Source organism: Onychostoma macrolepis, chromosome 01 (genome assembly GCF_012432095.1).
Source record: "Onychostoma macrolepis isolate SWU-2019 chromosome 01, ASM1243209v1, whole genome shotgun sequence".
NCBI classification, from domain to species: Eukaryota; Metazoa; Chordata; class Actinopteri; order Cypriniformes; family Cyprinidae; genus Onychostoma; species Onychostoma macrolepis.
The window spans coordinates 27,235,312-27,247,958 of NC_081155.1; the positions used below are offsets into that span (position 1 = coordinate 27,235,312).

The 12,647-nt window shown below is 37.6% G+C and overlaps 1 long non-coding RNA gene across 3 annotated transcripts; it reads left to right on the plus strand.

The window, feature by feature from the left end:
• Positions 1-1,744: 1,744 nt before the first annotated feature.
• LOC131540631 (uncharacterized) lies at positions 1,745-7,667 on the plus strand. 3 transcript variants are annotated; one of them, XR_009271324.1, is made up of 6 exons: positions 1,745-2,115; positions 3,378-3,534; positions 3,824-3,855; positions 4,032-4,079; positions 4,179-4,246; positions 5,885-7,667. It is a non-coding gene; the product is annotated as an uncharacterized LOC131540631 (long non-coding RNA). The 3 variants fall into 3 exon arrangements; XR_009271323.1 differs by having other exon boundaries at positions 1,745-3,534; positions 3,994-4,079; XR_009271322.1 differs by having other exon boundaries at positions 1,745-3,534.
• The last annotated feature ends 4,980 nt before the right edge of the window (positions 7,668-12,647 follow it).

Genomic DNA, 12,647 nt, shown 5'->3' on the forward strand with positions numbered 1-12,647 from the left:
AGTGAAAAAACGGTACTTTTACTTCGTTACTGTGGGCGACGCTCCTCTCCTTACTTTATCTTAATGCATACAAGTTAAAAATCCTTCAATTTATTAAGCGCTCCATCTACTTTTTTTTTCTGGGGAATGAGCGATGCCCGTTCGCGAATGATTCATTCTTTTGAGTCAATTCTGTTCGAAGGCTTGATCAAACCAGTTGGCAGACCAATGAATCAGTTCGCGAATCAGTTTGAATGATTCGTTCACTTCCCTGCCGCACGCGCTGAGTCGTCTGAAACGGTTCTCACTCAGAGTTGTAACATCAAGAGCGTTGAAGAATCTGAATTTGGATCTACAGTCAGTTGAAAGCAAATCTGCAAAGGCTATGGTTTGCTAGCTATGAAGATCTTTATTAGACGAACACCGCGTGTGCTGTCGGTTCCACAGGTATAGATTCGCTTACAGTACACGATACCACTATGACATTACCAGTTTGTTGTACATGTACCTTATACATTAAATACAATGTATAAACTATTCATTAAATAAGCTGTGACAGAGTATGAAATAAACACCCGCCAAACCTGCGTTAGTTCCAGGAGGAATGCCTTGCCTAGACACAATTAATATGGATATTTTCACAATATTTACGCTTGCAGAAATAAAGGCTACATTTGTTTACATTTTGCAGAACAGACGGAAGAAGTGCATTTGTTTCGTTATGTTCAAATGTTCTGTAACGGTCATGTGAGGAGTTTTCACTCTTCTCCGTGTCAGAGGTTATATACATTTATAATACATAATTAAACTTTAAAATATAATTTAATTTAACTCAGTGATGAAAATCAGAATTTGTATCAGCTGTTACTCCAGTTTTCAGAGTAATGTAGCTCAAACCAGCATCCCATGCTTCAAAACATACCATACCAGCATATGCTGTTTTTTTCAACAGGGAACAGTTTTGCTGCTTATTATTTTTTGGAACCTGTGACAGTTTGTTCAGGATTTTTTTATGAATAGAAAGCTAAAAAAGAACAGCATTGATAATAAATCAGGCTGATAAAAATTCTGATTTGCATCACTGAAATAAATTACATAAAAAATTTTTTTAAAAAAAGTATTTTGAACGGCAGTGTGTGTGTGTGTGTGTGTGTGTGTGTGTATACAAATGTATCTAAATATCTATATATCTAAATAAAAATAGACTACATTCAGCATATGATCCAAAGTAACTAGTAACTAACTACTTGAGTAGTTTTTTTATCCAATACTTTTTTACTCTTACTCAAGTAACTATTCAGACTATTACTTTTACTTTTACTTGAGTAAATATTTCTTCGAGTACTTTTACTTTTACTTGAGTACAGTTTTTGGGTACTCTACCCACCTCTGATCCAGTACACACTGATAGGCAGATCCTTTCAAATTGTCCCCTGCTTGTGATCGCGCGCTCTGTCTGAAGACCCAGCTTCTACAGCGGGATTTGCAAACACTGAGCACTGTAGCCAATCGACAGCTGTATTGACATTGATTGACAAATGTAGGTCTAGTGATTATATTAAAGGGAGCGCTCTTTGCTCGCTTTTCTGTAGTTAATCTATTCACAGTTTGAATAAAAGCTTTAGTCCGCAATAGTTTTATATTGTTTACACGTTGAATGGTGCTTTCTCTCTCTCTGTTAACTTGTTGGGCGGGTGCGGGTTTATCAAACAGGACCCGTGCAGGACTCTGCGATAGACTGCCACTAGAGGGAGTGAGAGCGTCACGGACGTGTCAGTGAGTTGTATCCAGTTAGTGGTTGCAGGGTTTCCATTAAAGGCACGTAAATACTGTTTGAATCCAGAGTCTTTATTACAAGACACGACATGGTGTCAGAAGTGCTGTAGTTTAACGTGTTAGCAGCTTTAGTTAGTTCATAAAAGCCCGGATACGTGGGGAAGAAAAGCTTGAGCTGAAATGGACGGCGGAGATAATGTGGTCGCTGCGCCGAGAGCAGCAGGACCGAGTGCTACATTCAGCATACGGCCGCCTGAGCCTTTCGACTTTTCTAAACCACAGGAATGGGCGAAATGGATCCGAAGGTTCGAACGATTTCGATTGGCGAGCAACTTACATGAAAACTCGGATGAAAACCAGGTGAATACTTTCATTTACTGCATGGGAGATGAGGTTGATGATATTCTCCGGGAATTACCGCTGGCAGACACGGACAAAACAAAGTATAGTGCAGTAAAAGCAGGCTTTGAAGCACACTTCGTGGGAAAGAGAAATGTGATTTATGGACGTGCTCGGTTCAATATGCGCAAACAGGAGGAAAACGAGACTGTGGATTCATTTGTGACAGCTTTGTATGCTCTGGCGGAACATTGCAATTATTCAGCATTACATGACGAGCTGATTAGGGACAGACTCATTGTGGGGTTGGCGGACAGACGACTTTCTGAACGGATGCAGCTGGATTATGAGCTGACGCTGGATAAAGCAATTGCAATGGCAAGACAAAGCGAGGAGGTGAAACGACAGCAAGCAGCACTTAGAAGCGCATCGGACTGTGGCTGCTGACGCTAGCTCTGTTGATAGAGTGTTCAAAGGAAAGCGTGATGTAGCTAGACCCCAGAAAGGGAACAACCCTAATCTGAAGCCTCATGCATTACTTTCCGGCAAAATGAATAGCATCCAGTGTCATAAGTGTGGTAGCTCATGCAAAGCGAGATTGTCCAGCAAATGATGTTAAATGTCACTCCTGCGGGAGGAAAGGCCATTATAAGCGAGTGTGTGCATCATCAAAAGCTGTGCGTGCCGTGAAGTGTGTGAGGGTGACCCCATATTTCTGGGCAGCATCGCAGGTCCTGGCGAACCATGGATGGTAGACATAGACATTGGTCACAAACGAGTGTAATTTAAGATTGATACAGGGGCTGATGTCACCATCATTCCGGCAGAAATGTTCAGAGAGATTTTTAAGGAAAAATTACCTACCCTAGGGTATTCGACGAGGCCGTTGCTTGGGCCAGGGCAAGTTCCTTTGGATGTAGTTCACTGTAAAACTTTACTGTAAATTTACAGGCATTTACTAACAGTATTATACTGTATTTTTATAAAACAGTAAAATGCTGTATATTTTACAGAATGTCTGTAAATATACAGCAGTTTTCTGTTTTCAGCCTGCTAAATTTGTAATACAGTATCATACTGTAAATGCATTGCATTGTGGGACAGATTTATTTTACGGGCTCAATTCAAATGTGATGTGATGTGAACAGTGTACTACAGGCAAACTAGATTCGTCAGCGGGATTTAATTGAATAGAATAATTATTGGCCTTATTAAGATAAGCCAGTGGTTTGTGAATCTGTGAGTAGTTTTTAAACTTTGTGAGCTTCATTTCGTGTTTCAAGCGTTAGCTGCCTGTGACGCAGCAAACAATGGATGACGCTGCGTGAGCAGACGCGAAGATAATCTGTCATCTGAATCATCAAACCTGTGACTGAGACGATGATAAATGGACTTTGGAGCATGAGAAGATGGATTATTGTTCGTCTGAAAATCGATACGGTAAGATTTTTTTGTTCACATTTCTTGTTGTTTCCACGAATGGTTTGATTTTGGGAACGTTAAACTTTTGCTAATTTAAACCCCGAGTAAACGATTCTCACCTCTTTACCAAGTAACTTTGATATTTCATATAATATGGCAACATTGACCATGTCATTCTGTTACAGCCCATAACCTAGTTATATCTAGCTTGCTAAATTATATCTAAGTTAGCTCGTTAAGACGCACATAACACATTCACATGACCTGCAACTGATTTATTTTTATTTTTTTCGTTTGTTTGTTTCAGGCTGAACAATGTGATGAAGATCCGGTGCTAATGTAAGTGCTTCACAAGTATTACATTTGTAGTCCATGTTAAAAAATGTCAGTTCTATGATCGTGCTTTTTAAATTTGTTATAATTTTGCCAGCACATGAAAATCCATAGTCATGTTCCTAATGCTTATTTCAAATGTAGTATTCCTGATTGCTTCCATGTCTTCCATGGTCCTACAGCTGCTCCCACACTTGCAGAAATTAGATGGTTTTACCCTTCAAGCAGGTGTAAGTAGAGATTACTCAACAAATCACATTTATTTGCAACATGTTTTATGTGTTGGTTCTGTTAGTGATGGTTGTCTGTCTTTTTAAAAATTGTTTCAGGTATTCTCCACTCCATCTGATGTCCAGCAGTCTCTACATTTGCCAGAGAACACAACTTATAATTCTTGGTATGTAAACAGTAAAGGTTTAGTACACCCTAAAATTAACATTAAGCCATCATTTACGCTATGGAAGCATATGGGTAGCAAAATTCAATTTGAAATAATTTCAAATTCAATTTGTGAAATGCAAAATGGCAATGCATGTAAAATGGCAATGTATTTCTGTGTTTTAATGTACATTTTCCCATACATGTGTGCAAAGTTCAGTGCAAAATGAAAATGAAAATTCAATTATATAATTTACATTTGCCATTTTCTACAATAGTTTTAATATGCAAATTAAAAACATTTTAATGCTTTATAAGTTGCAAAATGAAAATGAAAATGTATTACCCAAATTGATTAGATTATCATTTAAATGTCGTTTTTCCTAAATGCATTTAGACTTAGTGGTAGGACACTTGGGATTGCATTTTCATCATAATACCGCATGATAATTGTAGCAAAATGCAGTGAGAATTTCAGAATGCATTCTGAGCCAAAGGTGTAGCAAAATGGTGATTTAAATGTCTTTTATTTTTCTTAAATGCATTGACACACATAAGACACATCAATTGCATTTTCATTTAATACCCCATGATGAATATAAAGTCAATGTGGATTTGAAAATGCATTCGAAATGCATTTGAAAATGCAACAAACCCCCGACCTGTCTTTAGGTTATATCGAGGCAGGGCTCGGCAACAGGATGCAAAATAGGTCAATATTCATCGTTAACCAAACGCTTTCCACACTGACTTAAACTATATTCATCATGGAGTATTTAATGAAAATGCAATTGAAACGTTTTATATGCAAGTGTCAATGCATTTAAGAAAAATAAAAGACATTTAAATCACCATTTTGCTATCCTTCTGCTGCACCTCAGCATGCTCCGAATGCATACGGAAACTCTCACTGCATTGTGTGCAATTATCATGCGGTATTATGATGAAAATGCAATCCCAAGTGTCCTACCCGGAAGTCTAAATGCATTTAGAAAAAACAGCATTTAAATGATAATTTTGCTATAGTTTTTGCTTGGACATGTTAGACCTATCTAATCAATTTGGGTAATACATTTTCATTTTGCAACTTATAAAGCGTTAAAATATGTTTTTAATTTGTATATTAAAACTAGTGTAGGAAGTGGCAAATGTAAATTACATAATGGAATTTTAATTTTCATTTTGCACTAAATATTGCACATATGTATGGGAAAATGTAAATTTAAATACAGAAAAACATTGCCATTTTGCATGTTACATTTCAAACTGAATTTTGCATGCTTCCATATTACGCAACCTGGCGTTGTTCTAATGCCGTATAACCTTCTTTGTTTTCGGAACCACTAAAGGAGAATAAAAAAATAAAAAATAAAATGCTCACGCTTGTCCATATAATGGCAGTGATAGTGACCAGCATCAAGACATGTGACACATGTCATATATTCCAAGTGTTCTGGGGGAATACGATATGGTTTGGTGAAAAACCAACCGTAATTTTTATATATTTAAAGGGATAGTTCACCCAAAAATGAAAATTCTGTCATCGTTTACTCACCCTCAAGTAGTTCCAAACCTGTATGAATGTCTTTGTTCTGCTGAACACAAAGGAAGATACGTGGGCTCACGTTACCCCTCACATTACCCCTCTCTTCATCAGGTTGCATTGGCTACCAATAGCCGCTTGCATCAAATTCAAGGTACTGATGTTTGCCTACAAGACGACAACTAGCACTGCACCAATATATCTAAACTCACTAGTTCAAACTTATGCACCCACCAGAAGCTTGCGTTCTGCAAGTGAACGATGCCTTGTGGTGCCATCACAAAGAGGTACCAAATCCCTCTCACGGACCTTTTCCTGGACTGTGCCCATCTGGTGGAATGACCTCCCGATCTCAATTCGTGAAGCTGAGTCTTTAGCCATTTTCAAAAATCATCTAAAGACACATCTTTTTCGCCAGCACCTGACTAACTAATACTAACACTAACACTTACCTATTATGTCTGTCTGTCTTAATAAAAAAAAAAATTAAAAAAACTAGCTATGTCTACTGTGCTGGACTAACTGAGACTTGTCATGGCACTTGTATACTACTGCACTCTTGATGGTCTGATTGCTTCTATTGTTCTCATTTGTACGTCGCTTTGGATAAAAGCGTCTGCTAAATGATTAAATGTAAATGTAAGTGTAAGACGTACCTGCTTGTGGTGGACTACTACTCCAGATATGTGGAGATAGCTCAGTTAACACCTACCAGGTCTACCGACGTCATTGTTCACATGAAGTCCACATTCGCGCGTCATGGAGTCCCAGAGACACTGGTTAATGACAATGGGCCACAATTCTCTGGGTACTCATTTGCATCCTTTGCAGCTTCATATGGATTTGTTCGTGTAACTAGTAGCCCAAGATTTCCCCAAAGCAACGGTGAGGCCGAATGGGCGGTTAAGACGGTGAAGGCTCTTCTCAAGAAAGCTAATGATCCATACCTTGCTCTTTTGGCTTATAGAGCTACCCCCTTACAGAATGGGTACAGTCCGGCTCAACTTCTAATGGGTAGGAGGCTCCTAACGACTGTGCCTACACTGCCATCATTGCTCAATCTGGTACTCCCTGATACCATGGCTGTTTCTTCAAAATAGAAGGAAAGGAGGGATGCAGATGCAGAGCATTTCAATAGGAGTCACAGAGCCAGAAAACTCAGCATTCTGCAGCCAGGAGATCAAGTCTGGATATCTGATGCTAAAGAGTCTGGGACAGTTGTTGCCAGTCACTCTGCTCCGAGGTCGTACCTTGTGGACACGCAGCAGGGCACTGTGAGACTTAACTGTCACCATCTGGTACAAATGCAAGCAGAAGCTATGGAGGACAACAGCGGAACACCTGATCAGCTTTCTGTTGCAACCTCTGAGTCACTCCCTATCACTCAGGTGTCAGAGAAGCAAGACATTCCAGACTTGATATCCACCCCTAGAACCAAGTATGGGAGGCGAATAGTGAAAACAGTAAGACTGAATCTGTGAACTGTGTGGTGTGGGTACAGGTTCCCTACCACTTAATGTAAATATTTGAGGACGAATGTTCAAGATGCAAACACCAATGTTGAAACTACCTGTTTGTTCAAGGAGTTGGATAGGAGCAGATCTTCCAGCAAAAGAGGCAGAATAATCCTCTAAGATCTGTTGAGACAAAGGTAGTCTACCCTTTGTTCTCTAGAAAGGGGAGATGTTGGGTTATTGATGTGTAACTATAGACTGCCACTAGAGGGAGTGAGAGCGACATGGACGTGTCAGTGAGTTGTATCCAGTTATGTGGTTGCAGGGTTTCCATTAAAGGCACGTAAATACAATTCGAATCCAGAGTCTTTATTTACAAGACAGGACAATAGTGACTTAATATAGCACTTTTAGCTTGTCATGTGTGATCAGGGTGAGCTGACTAGGCAACAACTCATTCAAGTGCCCCTATTAAGCCTTTTCGAATATTACCTTCCATGCAGTGTGTCATGTCGCTGTATGTGAACATAAACTATCTGCAAAGTTGTGAAGCCGACAGTGCATGATAAATAAAGTAATTGTCTATCAAAAAAAAAAAAAAAAGTCGGCTCGCAATCCCTAAACAAGTCAACAGGAATTCCAATCTTATTCTGTTACGGCTATACGTCACGAAGTAACATATTTGCATAATGTCCGCCCACTTTCTTGCTAACAACTTGCCCGCCCTCAAACACAGTAAAATTTCCGTGCGGTTAACATCATGTCGAGGAGATGCTGTATGCTTTGAGAGTAAATTTGTTTTATCTCATCTTATAATACCACAAACTTGACACTTACCACTGAGAAACGGCCTGCTCCTGCTCTTGTCGATCAGCCACTTCAATCATCAGAATCCGACTTGAATTGGTAAATTACAATAGATACAATAGGCGTACTAGCTGTTTTTGATGAGCAGCCAGCACGTTGGCCTGAGCAGAGACTTCAGCAGTCTGTAGACTGCTGCTGGATCGAGCTCTGGCGAAGTCTTCTGTAATTAGGGATGCAACGATTATAGATTTTGTTGGTACGAATATAGTCTGAGGAATAATCACGGTTTCACGGTTATTACGATTATTTTGCATTCATTAATTTCACAACACTATCTGTATATAAAATCACATGAAAACTTATATTTTAAAGTGTTATTTATTGCTGCTCAGCAAATAAATAATACAGCACAAAATAATAATAAAACAAACAAAAGTCCATTTCTCTCTTTGGAATTAAAGAAAAGTGAAAAAAATATTTTTGACTTAAACATAAGTAATACTTTAACACTGAAAATAAATAACAATCAAAATAAAAATAGCCTTTGTCTATTTGGAATTAAATATAAGCTACATATTAGCTAAGAATTTCCATTTAAAGAAAACAAATGTAGACAAAGGCTGCTGGACCTCTGTCTGAAAGGCTCTTTTGATCAACTATATTACAAAATTGTTTTGTATTTTCATTTTGTGTATTTTTTTCTTTTTGGACCAGAGTAGAAACAAAGTGAAAAATAAAAAAAACTCTAGCTGGCTTTTGACTTCAACAGTATAGCTGCCTTTTGAAAAATGAATAATACAGTACAGTGAAAATAAATAAAAAGAAACAAGGTCCACATCTCTGGAATTGAATATTAGCTAGCTATACATATCCTTTTGGAACAAAACAAGGAGTCAAAGGCTGCAGGACCCACGTACATCAGGGCCTTTTTACAAATTGCACACTTATTTCCAGTCCTTTCAGTTCATATTATAGTGCAGAAATGTAAGCATGTTCACATTCTCAGTGCTCAGTCTTGACCGATGAGGAGACAGGATATGGCCACTTGCACTAAACACCCTTTCCGAGGGCACACTTGTTGCAGGGATACAGAGGTACTTTCTGGACACTTTTGAAAGCATTGGCATTTCTTCCACATGTGACTTCCACCAAGCCAGTGGGTCAGAATCAGCACTGATTGCAGGAAGGGACAAGTATAGTTTTACCTCCGAGTCAATTTTTTCTTGGATTGATGGCATTGCATGTCCTGAAGCTTGTGACCTGTTCTTCTTTGCACTGCATACAAGATAGGTGTCTTCCGGACACCCATTTTTGGTCAGGATGGTGGCAGCTGACAGAGACAGTCTTCTAACACACAGAGAGAGAGCTACCAGCACACATACATACACACAGAGCACTTATCAGAACTTCAAGGCTGCCTTGCCTTCGTTAAGCAGGATTCTTTAATATCTCATAAGCGCACATAAGGTTACACATTTCACTCTTGCCATAACTTGATTAATAGTCAAACAAGAAATAATATATAATATCAATATGAAGGATATGGCAGCTCGGCATCCACTCCTTCAGTCCCCCATTTTAGACCAATGTGGGGTCCCATCCCACGTCTGGTCTACTAAATGAGGTCATGCTAATAACGCAGGCTGTTGGTCATCTTAAGCAGGTGCATATACTTAACATTTCTGGTACTGTCTAACATTTCTAGTAATAAACACATTATTTCGTACAAAATACTTCCCATATACATTCATCAACTTACTTAATCCCACTATTTCTGCACTTGCACTAGTCTTTCTTCACATAAAAATGTATGCCTTTTCCAGTGAATCATTCTATTTGTCCCTCTAACTGGAAAAGTGTCCTCCATCCATACATGCTTTCATCAACACACCTTTGTAAATACCTCTCTTCCTACTACAGCTACTTCACACTGACCTTCTAAAACAAAACATTTAGCCAACAGCCTTAAAACTAAAATTGCATATTCATTAACCAGATTTAACAATTCCTTAAAGTATTATGAAAGAAAACTGCATGCACAATAACTAATTCATTTTCATGACCCTTTAGAAATAAATTTGCCTTGTTTTGTTTTTTTTACATGTCTTATACAACTATGATGACTTTTGGTTAATTTGGTCATATTGTATTACAATAAACATATATATTTCTCTGGAAGCCGGGGCTAAATGAATAAACACTGTTATTGCATTACTGACATATGTCAGACCCTCAGTCACCTCACAGATACCAAATACAGACATTGCTTAGAACTTAAATACCAGGATAGATACACTGGTTTTACAAAAACTATTATTTCCAATCCATTATAAAGTGCAAGAAGAGGGATTGTAAATCCACTCATTCATTCCCCCATTAGAAACCATGTTGGGGGTCAAAACAAAGTGGTAGTCTAACTTAAAATAACCTATAAATAAGTAAGACCCAGATTAAGCCATCCTTGAAAAAAGAAAACGATCAATATTTCCACAAAACCCTAGAATAGTTCCTAATTTTTATTACTTAATATCCCTTTCATTAAGTTTTACTTTCACCATAAGATCCATTTACAGTTATTATAGTCCACATTAAACATAAATGAATATAAACCTAAACTTGTCAATGTTAAGAACATTTGGTTGAAATGACATTTTAAGTGTATAACTTCAAAAATACAACTAACTTGTTCACTTATTGTCATATTCTCAAGACCTCGTGTAAAGTCAATTTAGTTCTCACTGTCTTGTCAGTTAGAAATGCTTACAGGTCAGCGGATCAAAGTCTTAAAAACTCTTCAATCATATGTCTTTTGGCAGTGATACTTCTCAAATCAAAAAATGTTATAAACTGAACAATAGCCGACTGATTTCACAATCCTATCACTATTTAAACAATATTATTGCTCAGATCTAAATTGTCAAATTCATTAAAGAGACATCCTCAGTTTCTATAAATCTGTTTTGAAACAGTATAAATTATCAAAAAGCCCTGTCAGTGTTCACAATAATATTAATTTAATTTGACTTGACAGGTGTTCATAAACAGCTCCGTAGATCCTATTCCAATTTTGTTATTTTAAACATTAACTTCAGCTGCTATATTTCCTTTGATTAAAACCTTTTGTTATTGTCTTCCTCCATTAATGGGTTAGCCAGCAGATCCAAAAGTTTTTGTTAAATTATCTCTATTCTACATAACCTAAACTATTGCGTCACTCAAACCTTGAGGACACACACAGACAGCCTTATAGCTGCTTTGCTTTTAACCCATATCATATCAACTGTGTTCACTCCTTTGTCTTCCCACCAGCCTTTCTTTACGTGAGGGTGCTCTCTGGATAATTTAGTTAGTGACTTAGCCAATGTGTCGCTGTTTCTCTGCCGTCAAGTCTAAAATATTTACCTTTACCATTCGAATATCAAAGTGTTAACTTGTTTAAATTTATACCCTCAGTTGAATTTAGGCATGGATTTTTAACCCATTATGGACGGCAATCTTAAATTTCACAAATCCAAATCATATAAACACTTTTAAACATATTATTAATCCAGAGAGTGATTCAAATCAGCATTATGAAGGCTAAAATAAGTCGTTATTACCAGTAGCAGACAGAGCTGGATGACCAATCCAGTTAAAGCTCGTCCCGTTCTGTGTCCTCTTTTCATCAGATTCTATCAGAATTATCGACTTCTGTAAAGTTTGCCATTTCACTTAACCCATCTGTAATGATAAAACACTCATTCCAGAGGTTAGTGACACAATATACACAAAATAGAAACAGAATTATCCACCAACATATAGAGTAATCATCCTCACGCACGCACATACTAGACACATGAATATCGAAGCAGCTTATATATTCAAGGTTTGCTTTTGGTGTTAAATCGTAAGGATTTAAACTTAACATTTTTCTGTCAGTTTTACCTAGTTTGTAGCTAGTCTCTTATCTAGTCTCAAAGTTTGCCTGTTCATTAATGATTTTTATTTTCAGAAAAATCAGCTGGGTTGTTTTGGTCTTAAAATCATTGCTTTGTTTTGGTTACTCTTGCTTAGCAGGCCGACAAGAGAAGCAGAGCGCCGTCCCTGCCTCCACTCCAGCAGTCTCTCTCTCTTACTGTGCAAATTATCATTTGACAGTTTCACCAATCTTTAACTTAGACTATAATATCAAATTCATTACAACATATAACCCTTAATCATTCAAATAGGTTAAAAATGTCAAGGTTTCTATATCTCAAATCTCAATTTAGACTGTTTAAAATACATAATGCTAGGAGCATTTCTTAAAATTATTTTTTTATCTTAAATGCTTAATTCCCTTAACCTTTTTTTTTTTTTATCCAAACCATCTCTTGAATCAGCACCAGCAGTCTACATTTTTAGCCACCACCATGTCTTGTAATCATCTTATGCCATGCATGAGTAAAAACTATGATATAGACATTAGTTCAATATCATCTCAGCCTCATAAGAAATTTTGTCTCAAAATAATGGCTGTCATCACATGGTCTCAGATGGTTCTTGAAAGCCCATTGCCATTAACTCTTTATAAATAAGCTCCTTTTCCTCAGGGTGGGATCCCCTGGCATAGTTGCATCAAGTTGTGGACGCTTGTC